This window comes from Gopherus flavomarginatus, chromosome 8 (assembly GCF_025201925.1).
Source record: "Gopherus flavomarginatus isolate rGopFla2 chromosome 8, rGopFla2.mat.asm, whole genome shotgun sequence".
NCBI classification, from domain to species: domain Eukaryota; kingdom Metazoa; phylum Chordata; order Testudines; family Testudinidae; genus Gopherus; species Gopherus flavomarginatus.
The window spans coordinates 64,892,571-64,908,122 of NC_066624.1; the positions used below are offsets into that span (position 1 = coordinate 64,892,571).

At 43.8% G+C, this 15,552-nt stretch overlaps 1 protein-coding gene across 4 annotated transcripts in view; it reads left to right on the forward strand.

Moving 5' to 3' along the window:
• Positions 1 to 15,552, forward strand: part of PPP2R3A (protein phosphatase 2 regulatory subunit B''alpha) — a 767,863-nt gene that overhangs the window by 624,903 nt on the left and 127,408 nt on the right. Inside the window, exon 1 of one of the 4 annotated variants that reach the window (XM_050965377.1) lies at positions 10,700 to 10,774. The exons of the other annotated variants lie outside the window; for them this stretch is intronic. The gene's annotated coding sequence lies outside the window, so the exon portion shown is untranslated. Of the gene's footprint in view, positions 1 to 10,699; positions 10,775 to 15,552 lie in introns of those variants that run through there. 4 annotated transcript variants of the gene reach the window in all.

Genomic DNA, 15,552 nt, shown 5'->3' on the forward strand with positions numbered 1-15,552 from the left:
CACAACGAAGCCCTTTATTTCGATATAAAGGGCTCGTAATATCGATATCTGTACTTCTCCCCAACGAGGAGAGTAGTGCTGAAATCGGTATTGCCATTTCAAATTAGGGTTAGTGTGGCTGCAATTCGATGGTATTGGCCTCCGGGACTTATCCCACAGTGCACCATTGTGACTGCTCTGGACAGCAATCTGAACTTGGATGCACTAGCCAGATAGACAGGAAAAGCTCCGCGAACTTTTAAATTTCATTTCCTGTTTGCCCAGCGTGGAGCACTGATCAGCACAGGTGACCATGCAGTTCCAGAATCAAAAAAGAGCTCCAGCATGGACCGTATGGGAGATACTGAATCTGATCTTTGTATGGGGAGATAAATCTGTTCTATCAGAACTCTGTTCCAATAGACGAAATGCCAAAACATTTGAAAAAAATCTCCAAGGCTATGATGGACAGAGGCCACAACAGAGACTCAACACAGTGCTGAAACTTAAGGAGCTGAGACAAGTGTACCAGAAAGCCAAAGAATGAAATGGACGCTCATGGAGGGAGGGGTGACTGAATATTGTAGCTATCCCACAGTTCCCGCATTCTCCGAAAACCATTTGAATTCTTGGCTGAGTTCCCAAAGCCTGAAGGGTCAAAAACATTGTCACGGGTGGTTTAGCGTATATGTTGTCGCCCTCCCTGCACCCGTGAAACCAAAAGGAAAAAAATCATTTCTCGCCTTTTTTCAATGTCACCGTATGTCTACTGGATGCTGCTGGCAGACGCAGTGCTGCAGCGCTACACAACAGCATCCCCTTCCTTTCCCTTGCCTTGCGAATGGCAGATGGTGCATATGACTGATATCCGTCATCGTCATCCTGTGAGTGCTCCTGGCTGGCCTCGGTGAGGTCGGCCGGGGGCGCATGGACAAAAATGGGAATGACTCCTAGGTCATTCTCTTCTTTAAGATTTGTCTTAAAGAACCTGGAGATTCACTCCTGCTTGGAATATCATAGCAGCTGGAGGCTGCCCTCCCCTCCCTGCTTTGATCTCTGCTTGCAGAGGCAATAAAGTCAATGTTGTTTCTTATTCATGCATTCTTTATTACTTCATCACACAAATGGGGAGATAACTGCCACGGTAGCCCAGAAGGGGTGGACGAGGAGGGAAGCAACGGGTGGCATTGTTGCAGGGGCATCCCCTAGAATGGCATGCAGCTCATCATTTCTGCGGGATGTCTGGGCCTCTGACCTGGTGCGGCCGTTTGCCTCTCTAGTTCTTTAGTAGGCTTGCCTGATATTCTAGGCAGGACTGACTCTCCCTTTAGACAAAACTTGAAGAAGAGAATGACCTGGGGAGTCGTTCCCATTTTTGTCCATGCGCCCCTGGCCGACCTCACCGAGGCTGGCCAGGAGCAACCAGGACAGCAGCAGACAGTACAGTATGACTGGTAACTGTCTTTGCTAACTTGCAAAAGGCAAGCGGATGCTGCTGTGTAGCGCTCCGGTACCGCGTCTGCTAGGAACATCCACTAGACATACGGTGGCAGTGAAAAAAAGCTGAACAGGCTCTATGGTTGCTGTGCTATGACGTCTGCCTGGGCAATCCAGGGAAAAGGGCTTGAAATGATTGTCTGCCGTTGCTTTCACGGAAGGAGGATTGAGTGACGACATTTACCCAGAATCACCCGCCACACTGTTTTTGCCCCATCATACATTGGGATCTCAACCCAGAATTCCAATGGGCAGGGGAGACTGTGGGATAGCTATGGGATAGCTACACACAGTGCAATGCTTCAGAAATTGATGCTAGCCTCGGTACATGGATGCACATCACCGAATTAATGTGCTTAGTGTGGCCGCATGCACTCGACTTTATACAATCTGTTTCCAAAAACCGGTTTCTGTAAAATCGGAATAATCCTGTAGTGTAGACATACCCAGAAAAGATGACTCCTCAAGTATGGAGCATCACATCTAGCTTTGCAGCTTTGGGTGGACCTACAGATCATTTTCCTACCTATCTTCACTTAACATTTGCACCACTGTCCTGTCACTATGCATATGAAAAAGCAAAACTATTGGGGGAGGGTTAGTGAGAAAGTTCTTTGAGATACTCTCTAAACTTAACGTTGTCATTTTCCATAAAAAGTTTGTGAGATTTTTGGGTTCCTTTCAGCCTCCTATTGCAGAAATGGAGTCCAGCTGCTTCTTCCATACATTCCTACAGTCGCTTTTAATTGGTTTATATTCTCAAGGCTAGTGCCACAAGGCAATCAGCTAGAAACCTACTTTTAAAAAAAACTCTGAGGTTAAGATTCTTCTTTATCATGCTAAGTGTCCCACATCAATGAGACCCAAAGTCTGGCCCTACAGAGCACATTTCAGGTATTCTGGTACTAACAGACTTTATGTATTGGAGTTCACATAGTGCTTACCTTCAATAGGAAATTAGGAAGTGTTAGGACATGACCTCAAGGAGCTGCATTAACTAACATGGTGCTAAATGTGTCTTTGCAGTAAGTGTAGACGTAGACTAGTTGTGTTTAACATTGTGTTAGATAATTGTTGGTAAACCTACTAGTACTGGGGTTTACCCATGATCAGCTGACATGCTGTTAAACATTACTTGTCCCAAGCTACACTGGCTGCAAAGCCATGTTTTAATACAGTGTTATTTAACATGACTCCTCCAGGTCATGCCTAACCTGAGAGCTGCCCTAACTTGTGCTTCTACTACAGTGGCCTCCTATTGGTCACTGTGAGCACGTGAGGCTATGCAACGTCCCTTTGTGCTTGGGAATATTCCATGGGGGAGGGTTTACTCTGGGCCTATGACTCCTTTGTGTCAGCCTCATTAGCACATGTGGGCATAGTGCAACATTGAATTTGTCCTCTTTTATTTAGTCATACAACAGATAGAGCAGGCCTAGTGGCAATACAAGCTTTCCAATGTGCCTCAAACCATCATCTCTAAGAATGAGAGTTTAGTTTTATTATACTTGTTGAGATAGCTGTAGCTGAGACCACCAAGTCGTATCATTATAATCCTTTGCAATATGGTGGTGGGTTATTTTCTTCTGAGTCACTCTATTGCTAGGTGCCATAAGAGCTATTATTCTGTTGGATTTACCTGAAGAAATAAGGGGATTGGAGCCTCTCTCTGAGGTAGAGGGAACTAGGAACAAGCAAAAGAAGAAAAAAGCTTTTATTTGCTTAAGATGGAGCTTTATGTTTTGTTGTTTTTTAAGTTAAACACTAAATGCAGGAAAGGGAGTATCCAGTGAAGGTGTATTTTACTTGGAGCAGCCCTCTTTTCAGCTGTTTGCAGCTTTGTTTGTTGCATGTTTTTTTAAGGCACCCAGGATTCTCTAAGTATGTTGCTTTTGTGCCATTATCAATGACTAATCTTAATGATTTTATATATTCCCAGGAAAAGATGAAGGTAAGGTTCCCAGTTGCACAACTTAACAAGACTTAAAGAAACTATTTAAGAAATCTTATAATAAACATATTCCCAAACAAAAAGTATTAAAGTATTAAAATTTTAAAACAATTATCTTCTTATTACTGAAATTCCTGGGTTTCTAATAATGGTTTATTTGTCTACAAAGTTGTTGTAAATTTTTTTACCTCCTACTGTTCTGTACTTGCAGCCTTAACTCAGGATAAAAAAGTTTATTTTTGTTTGGTAATTTCATTAGGTTTTGTTTTTTTTATGGAATTGAAATCTTTGGTATGTGTTGGGAGGCAGAGGGAAAGATACCATATGGCACTCTTAAACTCTAGAGGGCTGGGGAAGCCAGGGAACATGGAGTTCTAGATCACACTGGGTGGTAGGGACCAGGGAACTCTCCAGAGCTTACAAACTCAGCATGGTTCCTACCTACCTAACCTCTGCATGCCAGCTGTTTTCTATTTGCCCACGCTCCCCACTTCTCCTTTGCCTCCTTGTAGGTGTTCCGAAGTCCATGTGGTCTTCATTAACCAAGAGCCTACTGCAGGGGCTGATTTATTTAGCATATTCTGCAGACTTAAAGTCAGGAGGGGGGCAAAAAAGGGGTTGGGAGCAGGAATTAAGATTCAGAGCATCTGGGAGTTGGAAAACAGGGGCAGGCAGAATAGCTAATGTGACAGCAATTTTTTAAAAAGACTCCAGAGGTGATCCCGGCAATCACAAGCAGCTAAGCCCAACTTCAGTACCAGGCAAATTGGTTGAAACTATAGTAAAGAACAGAATTATCAGACACAGAAATGACCATGATTTGTTGAAGAAGAGTCAACATGGTTTTTGTAAAGGGTAATCATTCCTCACCAATCTATTAGAATTCTTTGGCGGTGGGGGGGGCAAAAAACATGGAGAAGGGTGGTCCAGTGACTATAGTGTACTTGGGCTTTCAAAAAGCCTTTGACAAGGTCCCTTACCAAAGGCTCTTAAGTAAAGTAAGCAGTCCTGGGATAAATGGGAGAGTCCTTGGCTGAGTAACTGGTTAAAAGACAGGAAACAAAGGGTAAGAATAAATGATCAGTTTTCACAGTGGGCAGAAGTAGTGGTGTCCTGTACTGTGACCAGTGCTATTCAACATATTCATAAATAGGGCTACGATTTTCATGGAGGTCACAGAAGTCATGGAATCCATGACTTTCAGAGACCTCCGTGACTTGAGCTCACTGTGCGTGGGAGCTGCAGGGTCCCACAGCTCCCAGGCAGGCCCCCTGGGGTGGTGTGAGGACCTTGCAGCTCCCCATTTTGTCATGCATCTTTTTAGTAAAAGTCATGGATAGGTCACAGGCTTTCATGAATTTTTCTTTATTGCCCGTGACTTGTCTGTGATTTTTACTAAAAAGGTGCATGACAAAATCTTAGCCTTATTCGTAAATGAACTGGAAAATCATTTGCAGACAATACAAAATTACTGAAGATAGTTAAGTCTAAAGGAGGCTCTGAAGAGTTACAAACGGATCTCACAAAACTGGATGGCAGGGCAACAAAATGGCAGATAAATGCAAAGTAATGCACACTGGAAAACATAATCCCAACTATTCATACAAAATAATGGGATCTAAATTAGCTCTTAACACTTAGGAAAGAGATTTTGGAGTCATTATGGATCGTTCTCTGGAAACGTCTGCTTAGCGTGCACCGGCAGTCAAAAAAGCTAACAATGTAAGGAACCATTAGGAAAAGGATAGATAATGAGGCAGAAAATATCATGCCATCATATAAATCCATCATATGCCCACACCTTGAATAGAATTGGAAAAGGTTTAGAGAAGGGCAACAAAAATGAATAGGGGTATGGAAAAGCTTCTGTAGGAGGAGAGATTAAGACGACTGGGATTTTTCTGTTTGGAAAAGAGTTGACTAAGGAGGAATGTGAAGAGAGAAGTTTTGTTTACTCCTTCACATAACACACAAACCGGGGTCACCCAATGCAATTAATAGGCAGCAGGTTTAAAATGAATAAAAGGAAGTATTTCCTCCAACCTGTGGAACTCGTTTGTTGGAGCCACAGCATCCCACAATGAGTACAACAGCCAGAAGGGCTGAGGTGGGCTGCCAGGAGAAATGAGCCCTGTAGAGCATTCTGCAAGTGTAGATGAACAAATGGGTACGTAATTTGTCTACGCAACAAGATACACAAGATTTTAAAATGTGGAGAGTTTAATGGAGTGGGATGCATGATAAAATCACATTATATTGGTCTCAGTGTGCCACTAAATGTACATTCTCCACAAGGACTTGTCTACGCTGAGAAAAGATGTCAGAGTAAAATAGTTGTAGTAAGCAAATACAAACACCAATCACTTAGGTCACTGTAATAAAACTAGTAAGTTAAGGATTTGCATAGGTCCAAAAGATTTGAAGAAGATCACCAAGTGCAAGCACTATCCACTGAAAACAGTTGAGGAGGTCATATCCAGACTTTCAAATGAAAGAATAAGGACACTATGGAGATATTCTATTAACTATTTTTTATGGAAGACTGTTTAAGACAAATATTATTTTTTCATGAAAAAAGACTGCTTTCTAGGGAAAATGTCAACATTTTGTAAAACAAAAGAGAACAAAGACAGCCCCCACCCTGCCCAAACACACACACACAAACTGAACATTTTTGTCTAACTACTGAAAGTCTTTTGGCTGTAATTTGAAATTTTTGATTTGGAAGTGCCATCACACTACCTTGTGGGAGTTGCAGTTCAGGTGCCTTGTGTCCCACAATCTCCTTTATTGGCTGGACTGCCTGGCCCGAGAACATCTCCAGTTATGCACTGCAAGAGCTCAGCAACTGAGGAAACTCTGGTGCCACCTGGGAGATGTAGTTCAGCCAGGGATCCCAGTCGTTAGAGAATGGAGTGTGAGGTGCCTGAACTACAACTTTCATAAGGCAATGTAGCAGCATTTCCAATAGAAAGTTTTGGGTTTTAGCCAAAAAAAAAATTGTTTTTAGATTTTTTTTGTCAAAAAGTTGAATTTTTCCATGGAGCGAAAAACCCATTTGTAGGTTTTGGCCAGCTGTAGAAAGAATATTTCATATCTTGGATGCAAGCCAAATGTTTTGGCAAGTTGAACTCAATACAAGTGTTCTTCTGAGATCCTTCGTGTCCCGTGAGCAAAGGAAGATAGAAGGCAGAAGATTCTGGAAGTGAACTAGGTAAGTGGTGCAGAGTAGAGGGCGTTGGTTTTGTGGAACATTGGTCCACCTTCTACAGGAACTGGGGCTGTATAGCTTGGAAGTTATGAGCACTCAGCACAAAATTGAGACATTGAGAACAAAAGAACCAAAGGACGTGAAGATACATTCTTTAATTGCCTGTACACCCATGCTAGGAGCCTGGGTCACAAATAAGAGGAATTGGAATTACTCATTTATCAGCATAAATTTGATCTGTTTGGTATTACTGAAACTTTCTGTGTTGATTCGCACAATTGGAATGTTAAAATCAATGGTTCTGACCTATTTACAAAGGATTGAGTAGGCAAACATGGAGTGGGGTAGCTCTCTATGTCACAAATGGTATTATTTGTTTTCAGGTCATTGATAACACAAAGAAAATGATCTTGAATGTTTATGGATCAATATTCTATCAGATATAACACAAGAACAAGTGTTAGTTAGTGTCTGCTACAAACTACCAAATCACTAGGGAACCGAATGACTGCCTCCTTATACACCTATCCATAATGTATAGGAAAAAGCTGCATGATGATCGGGGATTTCAATCTGGGTGACATGCTGGTGGTCTCCTGCTGCCAGTACTAAACACATCCTTGGAATTTTTAAATATTATAGATGATATTTTCCTAACTAAAAGGTGATGCAGCCAACCCTGGAGAATTCTTCATTAGACCGTGTCCTAACAGATAAAGAGGAACTAATCTTAGAACTAAAAATTAATGGTAGTTTAGGTACAAGTGATCAGGACTTGGACACCTACCCCCCACACCTCCACTCCCTGCCTACCTTTGATAGGGCCAGTTTCACAAAGCTAGAATCAGCTGGTAGAAAGAATTTAATCAAAAAAATGTGAATGATAATTGGGAATCATTCAGGAACACTTTACTAGCAGTCCAAAAAGTCACAATTGAGGAAGAAAGCCATACTGGTTAAAAAACTGACAATGGTTTAGCAGGGAAGTGAAAGCAGCTATAAAAATAATATATATAAAACAAATGGAAGAAAGGAGAAGTTGTTAATAATGAATATAAATCAGAAATTAGGAATTGTAGAAAAGTGATAAGGGAAGCAAAGGGACACAAGGACACATCTATGGCCAACAGACAACAAGGAGGAGGGCCATGGTCCATTAATAGATGGAAATGATAAAATTATCAACATCAATGCAGCGTTCTGTTCTGTATTTGGGGAAAAAAAGATGATATAGTCTCTGTAGGATGTTTAACAGAAGCTATTAAAGTTATACATTTTAAAATCAGCAGGTCCAGATAACTTGCAGTGAAGAGTTTGTTTTAAAAGACCTGGTTGCCTAGCTAGCTGGACCATGACCTTTGATTCTGAATAAGTCTTAGCGCACAGAGGACATTCTAGAAGACTGGAAGAAAGGAACTGTTGTGTCAATTTTTTTAAAAAAAGGGTAAATTAAGGTTTGTCAGCCTGACATCAGTCCTGTGGCGAGATAATGGAGCAATTGATACAGGACTTGATTAATAAAGAATTAAAGGAGTGTAATATAAGTAATGCAAATCAACATGGGTTTATTGAAAGTTGATCCTGTCAAACTAACTTGATTTCGGTTTTTGATGAGATTACAAGTTTGATTGATAAAGATAATAGTGTTAACATAATATACTTAGACTTATGTAAGGCATTTGACTTGGTACTGCATGACATTTTGATTAAAAAATACGAATGATGCAACATTAACGTGGCACATGTTAAATGGATTTAAAACTGGTTAACAGAAGTATCAAAATGTAATTATAAACAGGGAGTAATCATCAAGCGGGTCTATTTACAGTGGGGTCCTGCAGTGATTGCTTCTTCTCCCTACACTATGACATTTTTATCAATGACCCAGAAGAAAAGATGAAATCATCACTGATGAAGTTTGCAGATGACACTATAATTGAGGGAGTGGTAAATTATGAAGCGGTCAGGTCACTGACTCAGAGCGATCTGGATCACTTGGAAAACTGGGCACAGGCAAACAATATGAGTTTTTAATATGGCTAAAGGTAAACATATACCCAAGAACAAAGAATGCAGGCCATAATTACAAAATGGGGGACTCAATCCTGGAAAACAGTGACACTGATTAAGATGTGGGGGTATGGTGGCAAATTGGTTGAATGTGAGCTCCCAGTGTGATGCTGTGCTATGTGACAGGGGTCTCTACTCCCTGCAGGATGGCACTTCCTCCTGCCCATTCTGGAGATTAGCTCTGCCAGGCCAATGCCCCTTCCAGGGGTTACCCTCTGCCACTCTCAGCCTGCAGCCCTTGTCTCACTCCAGGAACCTCAGTGTCCTCTTCATGACTTGGCCCTCTGGCTGGGTCACCGAGTGGGTGGTTTCCCTTTCTCAGGTTGGAAAGTTGCTTCCCTCCAACGGGCTCAGGCAGTCCCTATCGCAGTCCTGCCAGTGCCACTTTCCCAGTGGATGGTTGGGAAACCCAGGCCCGCCCTCTATTCTGGGTTCTAGCTCAGGGACCCTAGTCAACAATCAAGGTCTGTTCCATTCCAGGCCTTGCTGTGTTCCCTGAACCCTTTCCTAAACTTCTGGCTCTCCCCTCCTTCTCTGGGTTTGCCAGCTTCAAAACTCCCTCCTCCCAGGGAGTAACTGTATGCCACTTCCCTCTGTAGCCTGAGCACACCACCCCTCCCCAAGGAAGGGCCTGCAACCTACTTCTGCTGTCTGCTCCCTGGCTTTATTAAAGCCCTGTTTGTTCCTTCACAGGTGAGCGTCTTCTAATTAAGGCTTTTTTCTCAGTCTTAATTCCTCCAGCTTGCTGCCTAATAGGTTAATTGGCCCCTCTGGCCTACCTTAACCCCTTCAGGGCAAGTGTGGTAAGGCCATCCCATCAGAGGCCAAAATAGCTAATGCAATTCTGGGATGCATAAACAGGAGACTCTCGAGGAGGAATGAAGAGGTTATTTTACCTCTGTATTTGGCACTGGTGTGACCCTGTTGGAATAGCGTGTGGTGCTTCCGATACAAGAAGGATGTTGATAAACTGGAGAGGGTTCATCCACAAGAACGATTAAAGAATTAGCAAACCTGCCTTATAGGATAGACTCAAAGAGCTCAATCTATTTAGCTTAACAAAGAGAAGGTTAAGGAGTGACTTGATTATAGTCTGTAAGTATCTACATTCATTTAACAATGAACTCTTCATTTTAGCTGAGAAAGGTATAATGTGTTCCATTACCTGGAAATTGAAGCTAGACAAATTCAGACAATAAGGTACACATAATGGGGTTTCAGCTATAACGCGGTAGGGATTTTTGGCTCCCCATGACCGCCTTGTAGCAGGGTAGAGGTGCGTATGGCTCACTCAAAGACTGATTCAAAATGAAGTTTCAAACAGATTATCCTGTGGGCCAGCCAGGTTCCAGGTGCCAAAGCCTAGAGTATATTTACACTGTAGTTGGGAAGACATGTTCATGTTAGCGGAGCTTGACCTACAGTTCAAAAAATAGCGGCGTGGTCATTCTGTAGCCCAGGGGGGTCAGGTGGGCTTGAAAACATGAGCTGGAGCATCCATATTGCTATTTCTAGTGTGCCTGCTGAAGCCCCGCTAGAATGAATCTGTGTACCAGGTCTGGGAGAATGACTGTAACTTGCGACATATCCTGAGAGAATCACAAGATTGCTGAAGATGTCACCACTCACCCATCAGACTCTCTCATATTCTTTGCTCTTCCCTAGAGCTATTCCCAGCATCAATATGGATGACCCTCTATGTACATTACAGAAGCTCTGAACTTCCCTGACATCCATTAAACTCCATTTCCTCAGTCTTGAAGACAGACACTTTCAGGCAGGAATGCTCACGTAAAAATGTATTATTGTCTCCTCTCTGGACTGCAGTTATTTTAGAAGGAATTGCCTTGTAGACAGCTGCCTTGTAGATAGCTCAAGGCTGCTGTAAAACCTGTTGTTTTATACAGCTATTAGTATTTCAAAATCTGATACTTGCCTAACACTTAGTGACCTCCCCTCCCCCAGCACCCACCTGGAGGAGATGCCAAGGGGGCTTCCGGTGGGAGACAGACAGGATCATCTGCAGCCAGTGGATCTCACTCACCTGAGCAGCTTCTGGGGCTTTGGTGAGTGTTTGACCCTGTGATCCGGCCCCCCACAGCCACCACTCCTGCAAACTGGGCAAGAGGCAGCCCCATCCGCCACCCTCAGTGAGACTACGGTGAGGAGCAGCAGGGGAGGAAGAAAGCCAAATGTAATGGAAGTCCCCTCCCCTCCAGCACCCACCAGCCCCTCCCAGAGCCCACACCCCCTTTCCAGCCCCCAGACTCTGTCCCAGAGCCTGCACCCCTCCACCATCCTGCACCCTCACCCCGTGCCCCAGCCCGGAGCCTGCACTCAGCACCCAAACTCCCTCCCAGAGCCTGCACCCCAGACTCTCTCCCAGAGCCTGCACCCAGCCCTCCGCACTCCCTCCCAGAGCCTGCACTCCTCCACCCAGCCTGCACCCCCACCTTGTTCCCCAGCCCAGAGTGTGCACCCAGCACCCAAACTCCATCCCAGAGCATGTACCCCAGACTCCCTCCCAGAGCCTGCACTCCTCCACCCATCCTGCACCCCCACCGTGTGCCCCAGCCTGGAGCCTGCACCCAGCACCCAAACTCCGTCCCAGAGCCTGCACCCCAGACTCCATCCCAGAGCCCAAGCTCTCAACCGTCCTACACACCATCCCCTGCCCCAACCCAGAGCCTGCATCCCAGATCTCCTCCCTCCACCCAAGCTCCCTTGCAGAGCCTTAGGCAGGTGTGGGGCAGAGGTTGGGAGATGGCTCTGAGCGTTCCAGGCACCACCAAAATTTCTACAAACCTGCCGCCTCTGATACTTGGAGGGCGGGTGAGAAGGCGAGCGGCGAGTCGGTGGATGGAGGGGGTCATCCATTTTCAGTATTTTAATTGTTGATACTGCATTGATTGACTGCTGTGTGCATTAATATAGTGACCCCCTGGGTCTCTGAATGAGGCTTTATACTTGGGGGTGGGAGGTGAGGAGGTGAGCGGCGAGTCGGTGGCTGGAGCGGGGCAAATCTCCCAGGTTCAAAATCTGGGACTGTGTCTGTTGGTCCTTTTTGCTGCTGTTCTCTAGGCTGTGGGGTGTCCCAGTGCTGTAAAGAGGTTGTTCCCAAAGGAAGGTGCTTGCTTTTAACCCCCTAGGCTGTCAGTATGTCTGCTCTTTTCTGGTCAGGCCACTTGACAAGTTTGATTGTCCTTGGTCTGGCTCCCAGCCCCTCTCCAAGGGTTGCAGCTGTCTGGAGGTGCCTGCCTTCCAGGCCTTCCTCATTCACACCTCATTCATTCAACAGGGCAATTGATTACAAAGTGGGGGGAAGATCTTATTCTACTTCTAGCAAAAAGACAGTTTTCTTTTACCTTAATTATACTACCTTATACAAAAATGCATAATGCACAGATTAATCTACAACTGCATTGATTGATTGTTGTGTGCAGTACTATAGTGACTCCTGGGGCTTTGAATGAGGCTTTATACTTGGTCGGGGGGGGGGTGCGGGGGCAAGCAGGTGGGCAAGTGGCAGGCGTGCAAAGAGGCGAGCAGTGAGCCAGCAGAGGTTCTAGGGGCAGGCATGGAGGTTTCTGGCAGAGGAGGAAGAAGGTGAAAGGAGGCAAGTGGTGTGTGGGGGACTGACTAGGAGGGACACAGTAAGCTAACGGGGGACTCGGGGGCGAAGAGGGGTGTGATGGTGGGGCTGAGCGGGGAGAGGGCAGGTCCTATTTTACTGCTGTGATCTGGTCACCCAATGGGTGCTGTTTCTCCCCCCCCCACCTTCCTTTTTGGTCCACAGCTGTTTTGGTGAGGCGCCGCTGGGGAAGGAGGGTTTGTTTCAATGGGGTGGGGTGCTGCTGGGGAAGGAAGGTTTGTTTCCGCGGGGCCGGGCCGTGCTGGGGGTGTGTGTGTGTTTCGTGAGGTGGTGGATGGGCAATTTTATATTTTTTCCTCGGGTGCAAAAATAGCTAGTTACAGCTCTGGCTGCTAGCATTGATGCAGTTGCCTCCTTGCTGGAAGTATGCGTAGAATTTTTTTTAGAGTAGACAAGTCCTTAGAGATTTCTTCTGTCCTACACTTCTTAGGAGCACAGGATGCAAGTAAATTGAAAATTCAACTAACAGCCATTGTGCTAACAGATTGCCATTGTTCAGTTATTTCCCTCCAGCATAATCTTTGTGAATAGAGCTGCCAGTGTGTTTTATAGAATAACCTTTTATATCGTTAATATCCACAACTATTTTTCCCTTCAAAAGTGATTCATGCCTTGTTGCAGATAGAAAAGAGATAAAGCATTATTCTGTAATCACACAAGAAGCCCTATTCATTCACATTTGATGCTGTGAAACTAACTCTTTATCTTCTGGGTCAGAGTTGATTTCATGGCAGCCGTTATCCAAAGTCTGTCTTAGTACATCTGATCTGTGGGTTGTGTTAGGGGCACAATTAGAACAAAACTTCGGGCTTGAAAGAGTGAAATAAGTATGTTTCTTCTGGGAGTGCTCAATCTTTCCAATGTTACTATTCATATGTAGTGGGTGTTAGTCACCAGCCTCTAATCACAAGAAAAGCCTGTTTAAACTAAGTTTGAGACCAGATTCCCAAAACTGATAATAGAAAGAGACTCCCCTTTTAGGCCTCCTCTTGATTAGGATTTAAAGTGTGATGTTAGATCATGTTTGCTAGCTCAGTCTAACACATTCTAAAACCGTAGTCACGACAAAGCAAGCGGTACTGTAGCACAGTGGTTCTCAACCAGGGGGACACATACCTCTGGGGGTACACAGAGATCTTCCAAGGGGGTACATCAGCTCATCTAGATATTTGTCTAGTTTTACAAAAGGCTACATAAAAAGCACTAGCAAAGTAAGTACAAACTAAAATTTCATTCAAACAATGACATGTTTATGCTGCTCTATATACTATACACTGAAATGTAAGTACAACATTTATATTCCAGTTGATTTATTTTATAATTATATAGTAAAAAGAGAAAGTCAGCCTTTTTCAGTAACAGTTTGGCTGTGACACTTTTTTGTATTTTTATGTCTGATTTTTTAAGCAAGTAGTTTTTAAGTGAGGTGAAACTTGGGGGTACACAAGACAAATCAGACTCCTGAAAGAGGTACAGTAGTCTGGAAAGGTTGAGAGCCACTGGTGTAGCACATACTAAGCTAGCCAAGTTAAAGCCAATGGACATGGGGAGGTGTGCGGAGGCAGCAGTGAGAAAAGGACTTTCTGCAGTAACTTTAAAAGTTATTTATTTTTGTCATAGGTGGCAAGTCCGAAGTACTCTTTTACCTGATTATTCTTGAAGAGTCTAGCACATTTTCAGATTCAGTAAAATAAGTAAATAGTAAGAATTAGTAACTGGCAAGGCGCAGCATGTTAGTACAATTAAAAGATGCCAGGAATTCTTTGATATAGCAGCAAAGGAGGTAATGTGCTTTTGGGCTTCCTGAGAAAAGACGTCCTATCATGGAAGCAGGAGGTAATAATCCTCCTCTATCAGTTCTGATGAGTCTGTATCTGGACTGTGTTGGTTCCTGAACATGTTAGTACCAGAAAGATAATGACAATTTGGAAAGAGTTCAGAGAAAAGCAACAAACAGGGCTAGAGGGATTGGCTTATATTGAAACAAAAAGAGCGTTGGTATAAGTACATCACTCAGGGATGTGGAAAATCCCTCTCGGGGTGGAGGAGTTTCTACTCTAATGGGTGAAGCTCTCCCGTGAGCATAGGTAGTGTCTTTGCTGCAGAGTTGTAAGTGTAGACAAGCCCTCAGGATGGACATAATCATCCTTTAGTACTGATGAGAAATGCAGTAAGGAAAGTAACTGAAATACTTCCCTGAGGGATTGTATTTTCTAAATGGACAATTTACCCTAATTCTCAATTACTGAGGGACAGTATTCAGTCAGTAATATATTTTGCTTTCCACAACCAACTCTCTGTACAATTTTTCATGAATGATGTACTCAAATACTTGGATGCTAATATCTAAACTGTATTCCTAAATGTATTCACCTAAATTTGGGACATTGGTGATTATGTACAATATGACTTTTAAAAACAAACTTTGTATTTGTTGATAATCCAAGCACTATACCTAGATGTACAGACATTATTTCCTCAACCTGTGTATTATATAATTTTAACATTAGCTTTAAAATTTGAGAGAAGAGGATAAACATTGAAAAGATAAAATTTAGGCTGAATATCAGGAAAAATGTGTTGACACTAAGTTGTCTTAGAGCGTGGAATAATATTTCTAGGGCAGTGGTGGAGGCTCCATTGCTTGGGACATTTAAAATTAGATTGGAGGGGCACGAAACTGAATATGTTGCTAGTGAGGGAACATACACTAGAAGAGTTAACTCTCCAAAGCCAGATCAAAAGAGAACCCTAGTCACTATCATAGGATGGCTCCTACGTGCTAGTTTTGGCTCCAGTGCGATCCACAGAATTCCCCCAAATCCTATAGGCACTTGAACTGACTCAGCACCTGGACTGTCAGAGCAGCAGTTCCCTTGGTGCCTTTGTTTTTTCTTTGGGGCATGCATGCGTTTGTGTAGGTGTCTATCTCTGCCTAAGCCCCAGGGCAATTCACAATGCTGGAGAAGATAGGCATTCGTCTGCCTAACTTGTGGGTGGGGCCCAAGTTGGTCAGGTGCTCAGAAGCCATCTACTAAATCAGAGCCCCTTCAGAATCTGGCTGCTAGAGGAGTTGATGGTGGTGCCAGTGCCCACCTTGTAACGTTTAGCCCGTGATTAGAGTACTCACCTGGGATTGAGAGACCCTGGTTCAATTCCCCCTCCTTGTCTGAAGGGTAGGAAAGATTTGAA